Source organism: Poecilia mexicana, unplaced genomic scaffold (assembly GCF_051168715.1).
Source record: "Poecilia mexicana isolate PSO_F unplaced genomic scaffold, ASM5116871v1 scaffold_3, whole genome shotgun sequence".
In the NCBI taxonomy this organism is placed as follows: Eukaryota; Metazoa; Chordata; class Actinopteri; order Cyprinodontiformes; family Poeciliidae; genus Poecilia; species Poecilia mexicana.
In genome coordinates, this window is record NW_028263372.1 from 7923014 (window position 1) to 7942010 (window position 18997).

The window sequence follows — 18997 nt, forward strand, 5'->3', positions numbered from 1 at the left end:
AGTCTGAAGTAACTGAGTGCAGGAGTCATGGGGGAGGAGTGAGGAAAGCTTGGAAACTTAGAGTTTGGTCCTCAAAAGCGGTGCTAGGTCCAACCAGGCGTTTTGCATGGCTGATTTTTTTTCAAACATGTATGAAAAAAACAAGGCAACACTCCAGGTATGTTTTTGTTGAGGGGATAACATTGTAACATGATGTAAAGCTAAACAAAAAATTCGATTTTACATAATACTTCCTCTTCAAAGCCTGTTGAACTAAAGCAGAGAAGCAGCAACAGAACAAAAAAAAGTTCTGCAGTTCTGCATCTGACTACATTTTCAATACTTTTGATAGAGCTATACATCTGTATTTGCTCATGTTGTGCATCTGTTCTCAGAGTAGAATAGATAAGGAGTCAAACAGACCCGAGTAAATGGAGATTTAGTTAGGAAAATCTATGTTCTTTGCAATATTTAACCAAACTGGCCTACAGCAGTCTAACTCTTGGGGGATAAGTGCTGCACTCTCATTGAACAGTCCACAAGAGTAATGTGAATTGATTAAATCCCCAATGATTCCTCGAGTGTGGTGTGTGTGTGTGTACGTGGGTCGCTATAGGCAAATGCCCCGATTCACAAGAAGTAAGGAAGTTGCTTCCATTGGGAAAAAAGGGAAAGGGAAAAAAGCACGCCTTTGTGGATCCAGACAATTTCATGTGGCTAGATATTATTCTGCTGACCATCTATTACCCTGTCCGCCTTTCATCTCATTTATTATTCATTACACAATCATTTAGCTAAGTGCAGTGATTACTTAAATGTTTAATTCGGCCATAATCAATATTGGCCCTAGCCTTTCAGGTGAACACAGTTTTTCTAGCATTAAAGTCCCATCGCCCATTGAGTCGATCAGGTTAAATTGCACATGGTTACAGTAATCGCCCCCATTAAGGAGATCCTTCCATCAATGGCAGCTGGGACATGTGTTATGATAATTGTTCGTTTCTGCCTTTGGCAACGCGGGTTACCTGAGTCCGCGTTCATGTCCCCCCCCCCCTCCCGTCAACGAGGACGCTGCGCTGGGATAATGATCTATTCAGAAGTTGGCAGGCTGAAATGTCCCCCACTCAGCTCTATTAACGACAGAGCGAGTCAAAGAAGAGAAATCCACTTATAAAAGAAGAGATGTTGCGCTCCCACATAATGGCGTAATGAACATCGTGGCCCGGCTTATTAAAGGGATTTTTCATTTTAACGACGACTGCGTTGAAAAGGAGTTCATCAGGAGGATGCAAAGTGAATTATCCTGATGCATCAACCCCACGTGCCACCCAGCCTCTGAGAAGTTCAGTCAATCAAATCCGACGGCGGCCGCGAGACACGGCCGTGGCGTGACGTTCGGATCCGCGCGTGTCGAATGCGGAGCCTATAAACATGGGTGTCAGCGTGCCGACCCACTATGTTGCTCCTTAATAACGTGATCCATGTGTTAGCAGATTGTATTGTATATCCTTTGCATTATTTACTCTGCGTGATCATCTGTTTGCAATAAAGGTCTGAGGGTGGGGAATGACTTACCATAAGGAGGGTTGAAATTTGCATCTTTAAAAATGGGGGTTTGTCATGCATTGGGTTTAGTGTAAAGCAAGGTAAATAAGATGCAGAAGATGTTTCAGGTATTTTTCACGATTAGTTGCAGTTTGTCTTCCACCTATTCTTCCATCAGTTGCCACTTCGCCCTTTGTATATGGGTTCATGGAAGAGTGTAGTGTAGGTTGGACTATGTTATGTTTTTAATTGAAAATGTTGCTTTCGATATATGGTTTTACCCGTACATCAACGTGTCTCTGTAACAACAACTGAAAAGAAATGACACAAAAAATGAGTTAGATTTTAGTCATTGTAGGTTCATAAAGGCTCCGGTTGTTGTTGGACTTTAATACTTACAATGCCAAACAGTGCTGAGGGCTGTTCATTTTGATCCTGAGAAGAGCAAGCGTGCCACCTAGTGGTGAGTTTTCTTGTCACTTTAGCAGCTGCAGAGGAACGTATCTCCACAGCTGGAGCCAACTGTACGCCTCCAGAGTTGTTCATGTGCGTTACTGACTTATTGTAAGTAATTATTTGTTTGTTTTATTAAGGTAGTTTCAGCTTGTGTCGGATGGTGACATTGATATTTATTAGTCTGTCGTTATTAGCATGCCGCACATGGTTAGCTTTCCACCCGTGAGCACATGCTGTGTAATTAGTGAAGTATTTTGGTTATTTTACTGATGTTTTTAGGTGATCTTATGACCTATAAGTCATTTAACATGAGTAAATGCTTGGTGGTGGTACGCATGTGGCCAGTAAGGTGTCACTGCTGTTCTTTTTGTTATATAAAATAAGGTGAAAAAATAGTGGCTTATTTCCGTTGTACTTCATCTTCTCCATGGTTGTACCACTGCGCTGTCTCCTCAATGAATACTAAAAGGGAAATCTATATCAGTTTATGTCCTGTAGACTCTCATGTTTGCTTTGGTTGTATTTTTCCAGAATACTCTGCGCTGTAGTCCACTTCCGGAATATTTACATTCGGACCGCGCCAGAGTTCACTTTAGTCAAACCAAGGTTGTGATTTTTAAACAGGCCAGAGTTCGGTTTTTTTTCTTGGACCGCATCAGAGTTTGATTGTGCATTCGCATTAATTGCACCCTAATAATTGCAATTAATTAATTTCGAAATAAAAAAATGTAATGGGCCTCCCTGCGCTAAAAAAAAACCCTTTGTAAGAAAAGTACTTTCTCAAAGTACTGCATGAATAGCTTCGGACAACTTTGTAGCTTTCTCAGGTACACTGTGTAGATTCTATTTTTTTTTTTTTTAATAAAAAACTTTCACAACAGAAACTCATATCTCATCAGGCTGCCCTTGAGTCTCACTAACTCATAAAAGCTAAAGAAACGCAGATTATTACAGTTGCCCTAAAATTGTGATTTTTTTTTTTAAATTCATCTCATTCACCTAAAAAAAGGCTAGAAATATGCTTTGTGAAGTAATAATAAAAATTTAAAAAAAAGACACCACAAAGAAATTACACACACAGTGGTTTCAAAGTTCAGGCAGCAAAGGTGACTTAGAAACGACTCTCGGAATCGAGTTTAAAATTTCCAGTCAAGGTATGCTTTTTATCCTACCTGAGGGCGTGGAGAGGAGCCAAAACTCCCAACAAAAGATCTAAACCGTTCTGAGAGATTACTCTGCGACCTAATAACTGAGGAGGAGGCAGTGGACCCATCTTTTCATTGCTGCTTTATAATCACACATTACTGCATATCTGAAATGAACCGGCATCAGCCTGACAGAGGCTTTTTTTTTTTAAGAAAAAGAAAGGTCCAAATCAAAACTGACTCACTACAAAACGTATTTATTTAAATATTATTCCTTTCACCTTCATGAAAGCCAAGTGCAGGTTAAGCAGAACAAGAGGCTGTGCAGAATTAAAACAAAGTTGAGTTTCAATAACTGCAGATGAGTTCTTGGTCTCCCGTGTCGGACCGGTTGACCGCAATAATCATGCCTGTGAAAACGTCTTCTAACACATCGATCCCAGCGTTTCACCCAAACAACAAACCGTGCACTATGCTCATGAATCAGCATGGGTTAAAGAGCGGCAAATATTTGGGCCTGGCATGTCGAGGTGAGGATGGAGGCAGAAATAACGTGTCTGTGATGTAGAACCCCAGCAGCATTAGAAAACAGCGTTTATTCCCTTCTGGTCGAGCTGTGCGTTTAGACCAGGCGAGAGCCGCAACCCCGTTATCCATATGAATACCAAGTGCAAGTCTGTGTGGGCGTGTGTGTGTGTGTATGAAGATGTCCAGAGGAGTTTTCGACGAGGTGGTAATGAATGTCTCTCTGGTGGATCAGCGCGTAAACACTGGAGAAGAGTGAACTCTGGCAACAGCCGTTCCCATTTGGCTCAATTAGGCCCGAAACCGAGACAATCAATGGCGCTGGCCTTTCTGCGAGGCGGCCGGTGCTCAGTAGAACGAAATGGGAATAATCAAAGTCCATAATTAGTTGGCCTGAGAGGGTGCAGGAGTGCATTCTTTTGTTGTTTTTTTAACTCAGCTAGAACAAGGCTACTACTGGGTGACAATGAAGGCCCAGGCTCCACATAGATAAAAGATCTACCCAGGGAAGAAAGAGGAGAGAGCTACGAGCTTTATGCTGTTATGATTTCTGTCTTGCACTAAGAGAAACAATGTTTTGCAATATTCTTCAAACTATGTGTGTCAGCAAATGATATTCCATGGGAGATGTGGCCAAATGATGAGAAAAAAAAGCAGTGAAGTTGTGTGCTTTTTTTTGCTTCCTTTGGTTGTTCTTGTTTATTGTGATGACGATGATAGTCTGTCAGAAAGGCACAGAGAAAACACACTCATGGAGCAAAGGGTGGAAGAGAAAGGGAGCATATCTCCCTGCTGATCTTACTTACTCTGAAGTATATGAACGTTAATCTTCATATCTTGTAAACAGCGCCGGACCACCTTTTTTATTGGTCCTGTCCTGATTGTAAAGTGCCAGTTGTTGGTGGTCAAGAGGGGTCAAAGCGTGCACCCTGATTGGCTAGTCAGCTCCTTATCCAGCAAACTGTAATACACTGTGTACCTTGACACATTTCTCTTAGCATAACATGTTTCTGCAGCTACTGTAGTTCATCCGTCTGTTAGGCCATACGAGTCAACATTAATTTCCCACTTCTGACACCAAATGCTTAAAAATGCTCTGACCCAGTCAAATTTGCTCAGATCATAGTGACAGTTTTCCTGCTTCAAACACATCAAAGTCCAAGGATAAAATACTCAGTAGCTGTCTTAAATGAATGAAGAAGAGATAATTGTTGTTTTTCACCCCACACAACATGCCTGAGTAGTGCCTAACCAGGAGGCAAGCTTGACGAATGGTGAATGGCAGTCAGGCTCTGTACACAAAAAATGTTTGACACATAAAAAACTGAGATAATTATCTTGCTTAGTGACCAGATTATCTATTTCTAGTTTCTAGTACTGAGTGTTGGTGATTTGACTAGATAGAAATTTTAACTAAAGCTAATTCTTTAATAAAGCTACAGGCCTTTATGCTGTTGACTGAAAGGTAGCCATGTTGATTTTTTTAGGTTGGAGACAGTGAGAGACCTCCAACATTCTGAAAGATACATTTTTGTCAATACTTTCCACTCGGAAATAGAAATTCAGAATTTAAATGCAACACAATAAACGGTACGTTATGCACGATACCGACATTGTTATTCATGCTAGTTCTACATCATTTCCAGTGTTACTCAAGTATCAACTTTTCCCAGTTCATCATCAGTTTGGTGAATTTATGTCTAGGTTGGTGTTAAACTTTGGGTTATCAGCAATCACTATCAACTAAACTTTCTGGAAGCACCCAGAGACATCATAACTCTGGCTCAAAGAGTGGGCAGCCACTGGATTGGTCTACTGCAGCCAAAAAGAGCTGGAAAGAGATGTTTACTGAAGCCGGGGTCACTCTGCTCCCGTTTAGTTTTTTTTTTTTGTTTTTTTTTGCCACCATAGAAGTGGAAAGCCTAATGATGAGGAAGATTGTCTCTGAGTAAAATGGCTGCCAAGTTATAGTTGGACGGGGTTGAGCTGTGCATCCGTCTGTGTTTGTATCTCGTGGGTGCATGGTGGTATGGCGTCTGGCCCTACATCAGAATGACAGATTGGCACATACTATTCTTTCGATCTTTGCTTTACTTGTTCATATCCACATCATGAAAAGTTGTCATGATACAACCACAAAATTAAGTGTATTTTATCGAATTAGGCAAACACAAAGAAGGGACTGATTGTGAAGTGGAAAGGAAAATGATTCTTGGGTTAGCTGAATGCGTTCCCTTTGGCCTCATACTTAAAATCTACTGGGACTCTCCACCACTAGACTGCAGACCCTCCAGATTGTATGTCATTGTCTCTCCCAGTGTATTGAATTGCGCCGTCTCTGCACAGGTGCCTCACAAGCTCATGCACCTTTTGTAACTTTTAACATTTTTTAACACAAAAATACAGTAGGTCGATGGTGGATTGTCCTAGTACTCTGACCATAGGGCTTAGCAGGTTTTCTGGGGGAAACCCTGAATCAGAACCTGAAGACTTGATTGATCTTCAAGGTCAATATTCGGGTTTTTCATGTATTTTGGTGCCAAGTTGTTCAATAATTTATGAACTAGCAAAGTTATGTTTTTAAAGTCTATTCTCAGAGCTGTATGTTTTACCTTATACCTTTACAACATGATGCTGCCACTGCCAGGCTTCACATTCAGGATGGTGTGTTTGTGGTGATGTGCAGTGGTTGGTGTCCGCCAAACATAGCATCTTGAGTGATGGCCAAAAGGCTCCACTTATATGGTCAATAGAAACACAAGTGGCTTTCTCATCATTAAGAAGCCATGGAACAGTTGACTCTCTCCCATCTTGTATGGTGAAGCTAGTAACTCCTTCAGCATTGTCATGGTGACCTGCTGTCCTCTCCCTCGTGTCTCGTTCTTGCTCGTTCCAGCCACTTAGTTTGTGAGGATGGCCTAGTGTATACAGACTTACACGCATTACATATGTAGTAATAGTAAGTTTACAATATATAATGCAAGTACATTACCCTCTCTGGAGGCACTGTTGTGTAACACACTCTAATATGAGAAAACAACATGTTATGGGCCCAAAGGAAAGGCTGCTAAACATGGATTTTGTGAGTCATAAACAGTGTTGTGGGACTCCCAATAAAAGACAAACTGTTAATTGACAAACAGAGAACTGGGCAGCTTGGAAATTTCACTTGGAGCATTTTCTGAGAGCTAAAGGACTGTGGGGAGTGGTACAATAGTCGGAGCAGTTAGCTGCAGATGGTAGCACTAACACACCAGCTGAGTGTGAAAGAAATGAAGAAAACCCTTTTCAGTGGTGTTGCTAAATTGAGCATAGCCTATTTGGTAACAATCTGTGGGACACCCCCCCTCCCCATCCCCCACAAAAAAAAGGCACAGGACGGTCAGGTAAACGGTCAGTTTGAAAGAAACACTGTTACTAACAAGCTATTTATGAAGTAAAGAACAGATGGTGCCAGTCCAGTGGCAACAAAGCCATGGAAGGATGATGTGAGAAAACCTGGAAACCTCAATGCTGTTCACCAAACGCACCCAGATGTCAGTTAACCTGCAAAGGAAAGACAGTGAAACATCACAAACATCACTGTTTCAGTCAGTGGGATTATCTATCCTCCCCCTCTGTGCCTGGTTTGGTTTTGAAAGCTCTTCTGAAACGGCTTTTAAAACCAAGCTGTTTTGAAACAGCCGATTTCTACACTAAGCCAAAATTAAGCCATAACAAAGTCAATCTGTGTGGGGCAAATGGTTTTCTCAGCAAACTTGACCAGCGGATTAACACAGCATAACCAGGAACCTGCACCACATTACTGCAGGTCGTGGTCAGTTTTGCTTTTCAACAGCTGTTAATTGGTGCTGACTGGAGGTGTAAGGAGATTTAAAATATTCTTCCTCAGGTGTTATGCTATTATTCCTGTTTTTACCTCACTCATGTCTTCTTCTAAAGCTGTACACTGGGTTCTGTTTCTGTTTAGTCGTGACGAGAATCTGAGGCAGACGTTTTGTGAAAATCCAACTCTTTTTAATTCTTGGCTTTGCAGCAAACAAACGAGCCTGTAGAGGGTCATCAGAAGGTGGTGCTGTCATCTATTTTACACATGGCAGTAATAAACAGAGTTCTGGTTGCTAATTGGAAACAATGCTTATGTGGTAGCTGTAGCTGTGTACAGGAGGCAAACAGAAGTTGTAAACACAACAACTTCAAGGTTTTCTGATACCTGATGTCTATATAGCCTCTTTAATGCCCAATAGTAAAACAAACCTTATGAAAGTCATAAGCTTTTTGATAGCTTGTGAAATATGAAGTTTGAAAGAAAATTTACAAGAGCATAGCTGCTAGCAAACCTTTACATACGTTTTAAACTTTTGGAGGTTTTGTGATGCTGGAAGCAGAGACAGTACTGAGTTCTATGATAATGAGATTTTTAATAAGATCAACACATAGGAGCACAGAGTTGGGAACTGAAAGATTTTTGTTTCAGTTCCCAACAGGATGTTGTCACTGACGCAAACCGTGAAGAAGAGGACAGGAAGTAGTGGACGAATCGTTTTTAATGACTTGATCGCATGAACAAACAAATCCCCTTGTATTTTTAATTGTGTTTATTTAATGGAAACACTGCAATTGTGAAATTGTATTTTTCCAACCTTGGTGGAATATTGACATTTTTGTACATTTGTAATGGAAATGCAGCTACTGGGAAAGGTTTGTATAGTCAAGGTAAGGTAATATAAGCTAATTTTATTTATAAAGCCCATTTTCAGCAACAAGGCAGTTCAAAGTGTTTTACATGAATTAGGAAATACAAACAAAACAACAAAAATTTAAATGTATAAAACTACATATTGGTTCCCCATGTTTAATAAGAATATCAATAAGTAGTCCATATAAACTAGTACGGGTTTCTCTGGATTCTTGTTCTGATAAAACTAGATGTTGGTTCTCCATCTTTGATTCTATTGGTATGAAACTAAATGTTTGTTCCAGTTGTTCTGGCTTGAGTTCCAGATGTATAGAATATGAAGCTAAATGTTGTTTCTCCATGTTTGATTGTCAAATGTTTAGCTTTTAGCAGATCATGGCAGGTGTTGTGTACTCGACGAGCCTGCTAACAGCAGAACCCGTCTCCTGGTTTTTCTCGGTCAGCAGCAGCACATCTTCGTCCCAGATGCGTCGGGTCACGCTGCACGGTTTTCTCTACAAGTCACTAGAGAGTGTTGACTTGAAGGGGGTTTGTTTGTTTGTTTGTTTTGCCCGAGTGACTTTGTTTGTCTGAGGAAATCTAAATCACATAATGCACATAATTAAGCACGTAATTTGAAATTGATGCGCTGGGGCCACATTCTTATCATCCACCAAGTACGACGTGACAGGAGTTAAGGAACTGAAGAAGTTCATGGTCGCAACCACAAGTTTGTGAAAATGAAATTTCGTTAAAACTGGATATGTTGTCCTTAACCAACCTTACTAAATTTGCCAATTTGTGGCCAAACTCACTGATTAATGCTTTGAAATGTTAATTTAATATTTCTGCACAATATGCCAGTTCCTTTTGCAGCAAAACAGCCGTATGACATGACGCCGCCACCGCCGTGCTTCACAGCTGAGATGGTGATCTGAGGACTGAAAGACGCCATGTTCTTCATTCCAAATATGGTCATTATGGCCAAACACTTGAAAATGGTGACTTCTGTTGAGGATTAATTACCCAATCGATGTATACATGATCACAATACAAGACTTACCATCACTCACAATACTATTTTGAATTCTGCACCTGGAAATGAACCAACGCAACTAATAACTAATAAAAACTAGCAAACACACTGTAAAACTAATTAAAACAAAAAGTCACAACATAAAACCAAAATTATATTGAAAAATCCAAAACTGTTATTACCCTGGTTCCAACCGTGTCTCTCTGAATGAAAGCTATAGCGAGACGCCTCTGCTCTTTGTAACGTCCAACAGAAACGTGTCTCTGTGAACCGGTCATACAAACGGTCTCATTCGGTAGTGAGACTTAGCTAAACCACAGACGTAGCTTGTGGTTTTGCTTTAACTAAGCCTCAAACTAAGTCAAGCAGAGAACCGAGGCGAAGTGGCAGTGAGTTTACCCTGACCCCCATCTCCTGTGCGTCTGAGTCGGGGGAGCCAGACAGATGAGGCATGTTGTTTTCAACACTATCAGGTTCCTTTGTCTCCCCGTTGGCATGAAAAATGAAGGGCATTCACCTTGTTTATCTTTCAATTCAATATTTACTCCTTGTCAGATGCATTTGGGGGCTTTTCATCATCACTGTTCTCCAAGCACAATATTTTCCTCCGTGGAATTCATCTGCTCCGTTAATGTTTGATGAACACAGCCATAAAGAGACGTGATGGGGGGTGCGGCTGGCTACCTGCATCTCACTTTGAGTTGTTTTTGTTTGTTTGTTTTTTTATTATTATTATTTCACTCTGTTGGTGCTCGGAGCTCTTCCTCGATATTCTGGTTCCTCCTCGAGGATTCCTGCTGTGTCAGGGACTCCCTTCTCGTTCCCTAAAGGAACGTTTTGGGGCGAGATTGAATTAGGCAGGAGAAACTGGGTCATTGGCTTTGATCAGCTTATTGTATTGCTCGGTGTGAAGGTTAAACCTGAAGCAGGGCTATTCTCACAGCGTCTTCAGCCGACCTGACATTTTCTTTCTTCCTGTTTATTTCGTTTTCTATTTCCTTTGCTATGTAAAATGCATTTCCGCTGGGTATTTTACGCAAATTCATTCAGTTACTTGCGAGTCACATCGACAGCGCTTCATCCTGAAGGCACTTTTCACTTTGCCTTCATATGTAGTTTCACTTTTTTGTTTTTCTCCTTCTTGTTGCTTTTTCTCTGTATTTTCTGTTAATATGAAAATGACTTCCGTCATTAGAAAAGCAACACCATTCTCTAATATCCCGTACACAAAATAGAAACCGTGATATCTAATCAATGAATTTATTGGAATTTTTTTTACATTTCAGACTAACAGAGAGGTGGAAGGAAAAAGGAAACACTTTTTATAAATAAAATGCTGAAAGTGTGGCATGCATTACTATTGTATTGTAGGACCACTGTAGAAAAAAATAAATGTAAATTTCCACCAAAAAACTCAGAAAATTTGAGAATACTCAGAAATTGTATGCATTGTATTGTAAAAAATCCAATAAAATACACTGGTTTGACATCACGGTTCTACAGCGGCTTATTAGGGCCATTATAAAAACAAAAAAGAGTACATTTCCACCAAAAAACTAATCTTTGAATGTTTTTAGAAAAAAAACTTGGAAATTCCTGAGTTTGAAAATTTTCAAATAATTTTCAAGTTTTTTCTGGAAAAAAAAAAAAACAGAGATTGCTGAGTTTGAGATGCTGAAAAAAATTAAGTAGAAAAAAAAAAACGCTGAAATTTTTGACTTTATAAACTCAGTGACTTCTCAGAGTTTTAGAGTTTTTTGGTGTAAATTTATTTATTTATTTTTTAATCTATGTTTGCCCTAATACTCTGTTGTAGAAGAGAGATATCAAAGCTGTGTTGGAGTTTTTACATGGCAGACAAACACACAGTAGCTTATAGTTGTGATGAAATTGAAAAATGGTTAAGATTGTTTCTTATAAATGAATATGTGAAAATGCATTTGTATTCGACCCGCCCTGAGTCAATTCACCTACTATCCTGTCCTGTGAATCCCGTCTCTCCCAACTTTGCTCATCTAGAACTGAAATTTCTGCCTATTTTACTTTCTGAAACAATAAAAAATGTAACTACATAGGATGGAGAGGATCAACCAGCATCACTTCAAACTCATTTTTCACTGGATTTACATCTTGCAGCTTTTTTTTACAGCAAGGTTTGGATTTTAGCGTCCACCATTCCAATGCCATCTCAGCCATGTTTTTGCTCTTAGCAGCTCGGTAATGCACGTAATATTCACCTGCACAAAAATGATTGAAATAAATGACATACATGTCTCAGAGTAATCCAACCTGTCCTGAACTCTTGCTGAAGTCCATTTGGGAGCAATTTGTTAAAAGCCCCAGATGCAGAGGGAAATCAGAGTTGGCAGAAATGGGAGGGGAGGAAAGTAAAGGACTGTTTTTCTTTGCTGCTGTACAGAGAAAATATTCATCTTCACTGCTTTTCCATGACAGTGACAGTCGCACTGTTACCCCGCTGCTCACAGTTTGAATGGTTCAAGTTTCCTTGTGATGTTCGAGTCCTCTTAACAGCGGGACATTTTCATTTTTTTTCAGACTGCGTGGCTCTTGGATTTCGATGGAAAGTGACAAAAATCACGCCTGAAGCACAAAGTTCGCCGTATTCAGCCAACACTCTGGCTGTCTGGGGGCGTTTGGCTGTGGAGTGGACACCATTCATGATCCATCGCCAGATCAAAGCGAGCCGCTTCCCCGTGAATCGTCTAGTGTAGAAAATTTGGATTCATTCTTTTGCTTCTCGCACAGATGCCGTTTTATAGCTCCTGGATCTGTGAGGTTTTATTTGCCTCTGAGGAGGAAACAATGGCCCTCGATAAAAAGTGCATCATGGGAGTGTCAATATCTGACAAATTGATTTGAAAAGTAGATTTATACACACATTTACATTTTTCAGAGTTAATACTCTTCACCTTTAGATGAGTTGCTGAACAGACTGAGTTTAAATGCTGTTTTCAATACTTTAGAGTCTGTTTTTTTTTGTTGTTGTTTTTTCATATTTCTTTGTACTTAATTTAGGACTTTACCTACAACCGGATTATGATCCACCAGCGAAACATACAAATAGTTATGTCTTTCAATAATCATGACAAAACGTTATTTAAGTGGTATAGAGTTATGCTAACAGTGAATTTAACAATCAAGACATTACTAAAATTTTAAAAAGTGATTATGGTTCACTGGAAAAAATGTACAAATAATTTCAATAATTATGACAGAAAATAATCTCAGGTGGTCTGAAGTTATGAATTTAACAATGAGGACATAAGATTAAAAAATGTCTTTTTTCAAAATTTTAATGCCTTAAAAAAACAAAGTTTATATTTCTGTCAACTAGACATAATTATAAGATAAGGGGATACACTACATATAATCTTTGTGCGATCAGCTCACATTATGTAAATAATTTGATCTTGTATTCATGTAAAAGAGTATTTGCCTTTTCATTCTCCTTTTGGTTTTCCTTATTGCTGTTTTCTTATTTCACATGTTCAGTTACCACTTTGCAATTTGTTGAATGTCAGAGAGAAGAAGTTTCCTCCTGGCATCCCAGAGCCACACCTGCTCAGTCCTTCTTCTAATTGTGGTGCTGTGACCTCTGACCTTTACCACGCTGGCTGAGCCCTGTAGAGTTTGCATCGTAGCTCTTGGGTTTTGAAGTTCCTTCAAGCCTTGAGCTGTTTGGACCTCGGGGTGAGGAACTTGTTGGGAAAACTCCGTCTCAAACTTGAAAATTATCCTTTTTTGCTGTGAAACTGATGAAGTCCAAATTATGTGGAAATGACCTCCTGACCCCCACAGAGTGGTGGAGAGCAAAACAAATTTCTCCTATAAGAGATTTAAACAAACAGTTCTTTGTTTAAAGTTACATAAATAGAGCCATGAACTAAGAGGTCAGGAGCTGTTTAATGAAATTAAAGACAAAGTAGTAACTTGTGACATATTTTTGAACTTTAATAACGTGGCATTTGTCTTCAAAATGTTGATTATTTTATGTTTTCTGACTTTTTTCTCAGTTATATTTATGCCAGTTTGTTTTAATTGGTTATCTGATGCCATCAGCTCCTGTTTTAAATACTATCAGATTAAAAAAAAAAAAAAAAAAACAGGACTGGACTCCCTATGTACAGCCACTAGGCTCTACTACTGATCCTCCTCTAGTGGTAACGCAGAGCTTCATGAGTTATCACTGTTCTGGGAAATGAAAACAAGAAGACTCACGAAATCTCTACTGCTAATGTGCATCTCCAAAACATCCTAATAGTTTCCACAGATCAGAGCAAACAAACAAATTTAATATTAAGAAACGATTCCAGATGTGCTCCTCAAATAAAACGGCACAAATCTGTTGTTACTGTTTTCTGCATTGCTCCCACAAGAACAGTTTTCATGACTTTCGACAGTGTTGCTCATTCAATGCAATTTTCTATTTAGTCGTGATATTTTAAGTAAACTGCGATGTAGAGCATTATGGAATATCCTAAATCTAAGTGAGTTTGATTTATTTTATTTATTTTTTTTAATTTCATCCAACTGGTGTTGTCTGAGCTCCGGTCCTGCCTGGAAATATCCAAAATTGGCAGCAACATCAGTTCTGTCAGTTTTTAGTTTTGGAGTGAAGTCATTAAAAAGTCATCAAAAATGTTTTTTATTTATTTTTCATCCCACGCATGCAGTGCGGTGGATTGTAAATCGACCAGAAAAATGTCTTCACCTAGTGGAAAACATTAAAACATGTAATTTGGAAGAGATTTTATGATGAGGAAATGAGAAAATAAGTAATTAAAAGAAAATAAATTAACAGAAATGACACTGCAATAAAGTACACTTCTGTCTTCTAATATGATTTTATTCTGGAAACATTATGACCTTTTTCTTGTATCATTACGACTTTATTTTCGTCATATTATTACCTTATTTTCACATTACTTCGACTTACTGTCATACAACGTCTTTGTATTCCTGTAATTTAATTGTTTTTTTCTTAGCCTGGCCCTAATAGTCCATCATATAAAACACAACTTGACCAAAAGTCATGTCTAAGAAGGTTTAATCTACAAGTTGTATATTCCACTTTTAAAAGGTGCTGAATATTTAAAGCTGAAACAGTGGAAGTTTTCAGATCAGTCAAAGTGCAGACGAGCTCTTCTGGTTCTGTGTCAGTGCAGACCCATGAGATACACAAAGCCACATCTCCTCCTTCCATTATCAAGTCGGAGCGGAAGGAGAACCAAGAGCAGCCACTCCACCATCACGCTGCACACAATTAGCCAGCTGCAGGGGGACCGTATGGCTGTCATGTCTCCTGTTGTTCCGAGGTGAAGACAAGGGCTGCTTGTGAAGGCAGAGTGCCCAGTAAACAGAGGAGCCCCCACCACAAACCTTTTACACAATCACTGAACCACACACAGATACACTTCCGAACCAGCCAAAATGTCAGCCTGTGAGGCTACAGTAAGCCGTCACCGTCTCCAGGCTTTACTTCTGCCACTAGCTAATGAAGGTACTTGGTTCTGTGGAATGTTAATTACACCACGTTTACTCATTGACTACAAGTTTGACATCCATAAAATAATACTGTCATGGAATACATTTGTTTTAACTTCCGAATCATCTATTGTCTTTACTTTATTGATCCTGTTGCTAGGTTGCAAGGGGAAGATATGGATCTCAAGCAAGATCTACCCTATACAGGTCACCAGTCCTTCACAAACAAACAAACAGGTCCAACCAGATATTAGTCACAGAGTGGTCAGTGGATTTGCATTTAGTTAAATTTGTAATCTAAATTAAATGTTTCTCAGTAAAAGTCTTATTTACTATGTTGCAAGGGGCTCTTACATAACTCTAGGAAGATCCACCCTAGACAAGTTACCAGTCATATAATCTCAATAAATTTTGATTTGGAAAAGATTTCCTTACATTACCTTGATTTTCACTCAAGGTGATTCTATATTTCATGCTTCTCTTCACGTAACTCTGGTCCACCCTAGACAGGTTAACAGTCCATCACATGGAGCCAAACAGAGGGCAGACAATGTGACCTTGCAACTGACTCTGAAATGCCGACTCTCCTCCTTATCAGCTTGGTGTCGCATACAAAGCAGTTTGTGGTGAACCCTGTTGTCTGCCGCATACGCGGTCTTAACAATCAACCTTTGGGCGGACGTGTTCGGTGGATGTCTGCCTCGAGAATGCACAGACCTCTGCGAAGTGAAGTGTGCCCGTCGAGTATTTAGGGGTCTTGTCATGCCAATATGGACCAAAACCTTTGAGGAATGTCAAACCCCTTGATGAAGCTATGCTACAAAGAATAAGGGCATCAAAGCCAAACGTAGATCAGCCAGGTGCTAGTGAGCTGGTCATTTAGTATTTGTGCATGTAGTATTTGTTATCCAGATTAAATTGCTTCTCAATTAAAGTCATACTAGACAAAATGTTCTGGATTTTGTGTGTACTCTGTATGCTTAAATGAGTTATGTCTGCATATTGCAAGTTAGGGTGGCCACTGTCTTCAGGGTGAGTGTGTGCTTCTACGGTTATTTGTCTTCTATGATTAGCTAGATTAATTTTAAAAAACAGTTTTAATCCAATTCTTGTTCATTTTGGTTCAGTAATCCAAATTCAAGTTCTCCTTTCCTTTTCAAGACCAGCTTTCCCCACAATATCAGCCAAAATAGCCAGTTTACAGAAACATCAAAACATAAACCAATATATTTAAAACTTGATTCTTACTCTCTACACATACCAATACAGATCTAAAAAAATATACATTCTAACACAAGAACTCTTACAATACAAGCTCTACACTTGAGTAACCTCTGTCAGCAAAAAATGAAAAGTCTTTGAGTCATCCAACCCAAACGTTCATGTAAATCCTTCGTAAATCTCTGGGAAAAACCCAAAGACAGAAGGCTTTCTATCCAAGCTGAGCGAGCTTGAGCACATTTGCATCTTAAGATGTGGGGAAAAAAAACATCCCTACAATTCCCATGTGCTGATATGGATACCCATGAGGAGTCGGCTCTAAAAGTCACGGGAAGTCGTTTAAGAGAAGTCAGCTTTAGGCTGTAAAAGTAAAAGGTGTGAATAAACATTTTGTTAAGTAACTCAAATCAGTAAAACACAAACTATTTTTGGAAAACAATAAGAATGGCTAAAGCATCGACACAGGACGTGAAAGTTGAATTATATGGTCTCTTGGCACGAGGTATTCCATACAATTAGAGCAGCGACAGAAACGGCTCTGTTGAAACTGGAACAGCTATGTGACTGTCATTGTTGTCCTTATGCATATTTGTCTGGGCACAGAATTTCTAATGTTTTTTTCCTCTAAATGTTGCCAAAGTGGCTCTAGACAGAGCCAAATATAAATGTCTAACCCTTCCCCTCCCTCTTGCTATCGCTCCCACCCATTAGTTGAGATGTCAGCGCGGTCTCCACAGTGACTGAGCTGAGGCTATATGTGCTGCGACAGCCAGTCAGGGTCACAGCCTCTCATTTCAGCAAATGGGCCCGACTTATTTGCAGGTTTGGGGAGCCATGGAGATGGGGCTCTGCCGAAGGGATCATTTGCATGTCTGCCAAGTTTCAGACAGAAGAACAGCATTCCCAGGGAATTAAACAGGAGTTGAACTTATCTTCTAGCCTGAAAGGGTCACAAGTGATGGCGAAATGATCAACAGTCTTGCGGTTTGGACGAGAGCTGAGACGATACTTATCAGTCCAGGCAGAACTCCATTTTTACCCCCTTTCCTTCCCTATTGGTAACTCATTAACAGCTTTGGTCGACAAAAGCAAATAGTTATCACCCCTAGATAACGTCTTTTACTTAGCTCCAGATCAGTAGCTAATGAAGCTAGCATCAGAATTAAAAATAGAGGGTAAACTGGTAGACTAGAACTTTAAAACTTATGTTTTAGTTTGATAAGACAAAGACGATTCGGGCCACTGAGAAAATCAAGAATTCTGACTTTTTGACCTCAGAAAGAAAAATGTAGGGGCCCTAATTGTCTTCCATATATTCTAAATAAATTCTATTTGGAAAAGATTTCCCTGTTTTGATTGATTACTTTCTTGGTGACAGTTGGTCCCATGATATGAGGATATGCTGCATTGTCCATCTAGATTTGGTTATTTTTCTCTACATTTCACAAGATGAAATCCAACTGCAGCTATGTGTTCACAATAAGAGGGGGCTGGAATCAACTGAATCGGATGGCTTATCAAAAGTTGAGTAAAATCTGTAGAATCGGCAACTACAGTTTCCCCAAAACACCGCTCTGCTGTTCTATAGTAAAAAGAGCTCGTCGTTCCAATTCCTGCATAGGGATGTCCATGTCTCCTCTAAAAGTTGGTGGCTGAAATATTAATATATGTCATGTAAGTGTTTACATTTGTTGCCGCTATAATTTTTGATGACTTATCTTGTGCAAGTTTAATCGCATTGCTTATTTAAGCAATGCAAAATTGCGAAATTGTTTTTTTTTTTGACATTAGTAGAATATTTAAGAAGTTTTGCACACATTTGTAATAGCAGCATATCCAGTATCTTAACAGCTGTTTCCAAAAAGCATAGAATTGTGCAAATTGAAATTCTGAAAATAAGACTGCTCAGAAGAAACACGACTATTACGAAAAAAAAAACTCTCGCTTTTCGCTAAAAAGCTTTTGCACTAGGATGAGGTGGTTTTTCTGCCGTATCAAAATAGATATATTTTTAAGAAACTGCTATGGAAACAGTTTTTTTCACATCGTCGTATCAGTGAATAATACGCTGATGTCTCCTCTAGCCATTTATATCCGTCGCCATGCATGAACAAGCTTATTTTTATGTGTGATTTTAAATTAATTTCTTATTTAATGGAAACACAGTAATTGCGAAACTGAGTTTTTCCTTTCGACATTGGCAGAATATTGATAGATTCTTGTACACATTTGTAATTGAAGCACAGCTACTGAAGAACAAATGGGATTATTCTATTCCATTCTACATTATCACCAACAACAGGGATGACAAAAATAGGGCAAATTCTACATCAGGATTATGAGATGTCCTGTTTTTGATGGGTTTGCACTTTCATAACGTAGGAGTCATAAAAGACGCAGTCGCGAAGTAGCTAATTTGCAGTCATAAAGACTTAAGAGAATCTAAAGCAACGGAATAAAACAGAAGAGTACAGCATCGACTGGCTGTCTGTTGCTACGTTGTTACATTGGTTTTGTAAGTGCAGCCACTTGAGTTCAGATGAAAAGAGAGCGAGCATAAATACCAGGGACACTCATCGTGCTTCCACAGAGCTCTTCAAGAGCTCCTTCAACACATGGAGAGCTAAACTGTGTCCAGCGGAAAGGTCAAGTGCTTGCAGAGAGCGCAGGATGGAAACAGTTTCCACCATCAACCTCTCTGTGTGTGTCGGCTCTATTTACACACCCCGGCACACACAGCCAGAGGCTTCCCAGCTATGTAATTATTAATTAACAGAGATCAAACTCTGCACTACTTCTCTTGATTTTTGGAGGCTGATCTGAAACAATAAGCCGGCATCTATCTGCTGGGACTGACGGCGAACAGTCGATATTTTTGTACTCAAGTTGCAAATTGATGGAAGCTCG